Raw genomic sequence first — 4,201 nt, 5'->3', positions numbered from 1 at the left:
CAAAGTGGTCCCAGTGGTGGTAGGAGCACTTGGGGCTGTGACTCCTAAGCTGGGTGAGTGGCTCCAACAGATCCCAGGAACAACATCAGAGCTCTCTGTCCAGAAGAGTGCAGTGCTAGGAATAGCTAAGACACTGCGCAGAACCCTCAATCTCCCAGGCCTCTGGTAGAGGACCCGAGGTTGAGGAAGACACATACCACCCATAGGGGTGAGAGGGGAATTTTTTTTTATATATAAATAATATAGATAGATAGGTACATATATACATACACACACACAACACACACAGTATAAGTTTTAAACAAACAATTTAATACTGTACACAGCAATGATGATTGTGAAGCTTGGCTAAGGTGGTGAAGTCAGAGGGTGGGATATTTTCAAGGGAATGCCTTATTGCTAAATGATGAACTAGCACGTGGCTGAACTCTCAAGGGTTAACACATTGTTAATGAAGCCTCACAATCTATAAGACAGCACAAATGGGGCAGGCGGGAGACAGCATGGCAGAGAGAGAGAGAGACAGAGACACACACCCTGTGTGTGAGAGAGAGAGAGAGAGAGAGACTCTGAGACAGCAGTTGCTTCCAGCAAGCTCCCTCCATTCTGAGCCCTGTTGTGTCCCTCCCTGCTCTGTGGAGATGTGGGGGGCAGAAACGGGGGAGGAGGACACCCTGACAACAGCATCCATCTTCCCCCTTCCACCCCTGCGCAGCAAGCAGGTGGTTCACGGGAGCAGTTCCAAGGCAGAGGGGAGGAGCAGCACAGGGCAGTGGCAGGGAGGGACACCTCAACTGCCCAGCAATTGATAGCCTGCTGGGCGGCAGCTACACAGGGAACTTAGGGGAGCTGATGGGTGGGAGCTCTCGGCCCACCATGGTTCCAAGCCCCCACCACTAGCACTACAATGGACTGCTCTTTCTGCAAGCAGTGGACAAAGCAGGTGGCTGCCAAACAACACTATAAGGGAGCATAGCGCAAATTTAAACAAGCATGTTCTCTAATGCAGAGGTTCTCAAACTGGTCCATGAACCACCAGTGGTCTGCAAGCTCCATTCAGGTGGTCCGCAGATAGTTTCTTCTAAGGTGCGCAGCTGGGTGGCTGCACATAAGAGAATGAAGGGCCACCCATCTAATTAGTGGAACCATGCAGGTATGGCTCCACTAAGTAGGTGCCCGGACCCTGGAGAAGATGCACATGTAAGGTGAGGTGGTGGCCTTGTGAGAAATAGGGAGTAGGTGGGAGGGGGCAGTGGTGTGAGAAGAGAGGGTGGGGGAATTTGGGACATGCAGGGCTATTGTGGCCAGAGGCTCCCAGGCTGCACCTGCTAGGGAGAGAACCCCTTCCTTCCTAGCTTCAGCTCAGTGGCTGCTGTCGCAGGGGAGAAACCCCCCTCCTTTCCAGCCGAGTTCAGGGGCTGCTCCAGTGAGGAAGAGAACCCTGCTTCTTCCCAGCCTCAGCTTAGGAGCTGCTGCGCTGGGGGAGAGAGGGCACATCCATCGCATTAGAAAGATTAAGACTACTGATATTAAAATATGAGTTGTGTGCTTTAATGTGTAGAACAAAAAAAGTTTATTATTATTAAGGGGTTTTTTTGTATAGCACTTTTAGCCAAAGAGCTTTACAATAGTTAGCTAATGGTACAAACAACATTTGGAAAGATCATTAAGTGGTCCGCCAAAACCCTCAGCAATTTTCAAGTGGTCCATGGAAAAAAATGAGAGCCACTGCTGTAATTAGTCAGCAACATAACAACAAAACAACAATAATCTGGACGCCTTTAAGTGAGGAGTTACTGTATATTGGCTTACAAGGCAGGCGTGTGTGTGGGGAGGGACTTGGACCTGTTCTGGGCACCACCAAAAATTATACATACCTGCCGCCCCTGAGGAGGAGTGGAGTTTTCATAGGTACACAGAGGAAGCTAGAACAATGGATGGGAGCAGTGGTGGCCAGGGGAGTGTGTAGGTGGAGTCATAAAGTTGAGAGGATGTAGATAGTTGCAGAATGGGAAGGAAACAGGAGTGAGGAGGTTAAGAGGTGCAGAGGGAAAAGTGTGAGATCATGTAATTAAAGACTGGAGCATAATGTAATGTATGGGGGAGAGGGGTAAGGCAGCTCCTAATGTTTGAGTGTGTCACTTTGCAACTTTAATAGAGGAGTTTGGGTGGGGCCGGTTTTGTTCAACTTCTTTATCAATAATCTGGATGATGGGATGGATTGCACCCTCAGCACATTTTCAGATGACACTAAGCTGGGGGGAAGAGGTAGATTTGCTGGAGGGTAGGGATAAGGTCCAGAGTGACCTAGATGAATTGGGCCAAAAGAAATCTGATGAGGTTCAACAAGTGAAGAGTCTGCACTTAGGAGGGAAGAATCCCATGTGTGATGTTACAGTTTACATGATTTTATAAAAATATGCTAATGAGTGACTATAATGTAACTGGAATATGCTTGATGCAAAAGGTATTTTGTACGTTATCATTACAAAGCTTATAATCTACTGCGTGAGGTCATCCTATTTATATAAATGTATCACTTTTGTATCTGAAACTAGAAATATGAAATATAACGCTGAGGGCCTATTGTAATAATGCAAAGTGTGGGCCAGTAATGGTGGTTTGGAAACTTGATGACTCCCATTAACCAGGACAATTGACTGAATGGCTCTGTTTGCAGGCAGGTCTCCCTGTAAGTCAGGCTGGGAGGAATGAAGGCTTGGGGTATTACAGTGATATGTGATCATATCACCTGAACCGGAATCCATCTTTAACCTGGTGCTTTTCCAGTGAGGAGGGGTGGGAACCCAGAGAGACAAAGAATTCACACCTTATGCAAAAGACATATAAGAGGTGGAACAGAAAAAAGGGAGAGAGAGCCATCATGAAGGATCCCCTAGCTACTATCTAAGGTGGAACAAGATGTGTACCAGGGGAAAGAATTGTGCCCAGGCCTGGAAGGTGTCCAGTCTGAGGAAAAAACTTACTGGAGCACCTCTATGGGTGAGATTGTCTGTATTCAGTTTGATTACACATAGATTTGCATGTTTTATTTTATTTTGCTTGGTGACTTACTTTATTCTGTCTTGCTACTACTTGGAACTACTTAAATCCCACTTTCTGTATTTAATAAAATCACTTTTCACTTATTTACTCAGAGTATGTATTAATACCTGGGGGAGCAAACAACTGTGCATCTCTCTCTCTATCAGTGTTATAGAGAGCGAACGATTTATGAGTTTACCATATATAAGTTTTATACAGGGTAAAATGGATTTATTTGGGTTTAGACTCCCATTGGAAGATGGGCATCTGAGTGTTAAAGACAGGAACTCTTCTGTGAGCTGCTTTCAGATAAACTTGCAGCTGTGGGGCAAGTAATTCAGACCCTGGCTCTGTGTTGGAGCAAGGGCCAGCTCCAGGGGTTTTGCTGCCCCAAGCAGCCAAAAAAAAAGAAAAGAAAAGCCACGGTCACAATCTGCAGCAATTCAGCAGGAGGTCCTTCTCTCCGAGTGAGAGTGAGGGACCCACTGCCGAATATTTGAAAGTGCCGCCCCACTTCGGAGTTGCCACCCCAAGCACCTGCTTGATAAGCTGGTGCCTGGAGCCGGAACTGGTTGGAGCAGACGGAACTGTCTGGCTCAGCAAGACAGGGTGCTGGAGTCCTGAGCTGGCAGGGAAAGCAGAAGCAGAGATAGTCTTGGCACATCGGGTGGCAGCTCCAAGGGGGTTTCTGTGATCTAACCCATCACACTATGCATTGCTACAGGATGGGGACCGACTGGTTAAGCAGTAGTTCTGCAGAAAAGAACCTGTGGATTACAGTGGATGAGAAGCTGGATATGAGTCAGCAGTGTGCCCTTGTTGCCAAGGTGTGGTAAAACCTCCTGTCCCAAATCTGGACCTTAGCATCCAAAATTTGGGGGCTTAACATGAACTCCCCCCAAGCTTATACCCAGCTTGGCTCTGATCTCGCTGCCTCCAACCAGGATTTTAGGGCTCCTGGTCACCCTGAGTCACCCCAACCTTTCCCTGGGACACCCCCAAGACCCAGAACCCCTGGGTCTCCCTATCTCAAATGGGAAAACAAGCTCCTCCCCCTTGTCTCCTCGTTATCTGCTCCCCAGCTTCCCTCCCTGGGTGAGCCTGGGCGATGCAGTACTTAACTCCTTGAAGGCAAAACAAAGAGGGAAATCACCCT

Source organism: Chelonoidis abingdonii, chromosome 1, assembly GCF_003597395.2.
Source record: "Chelonoidis abingdonii isolate Lonesome George chromosome 1, CheloAbing_2.0, whole genome shotgun sequence".
NCBI lineage: Eukaryota > Metazoa > Chordata > Testudines > Testudinidae > Chelonoidis > Chelonoidis abingdonii.
Note: the sequence above shows the minus strand (reverse complement) of the source record.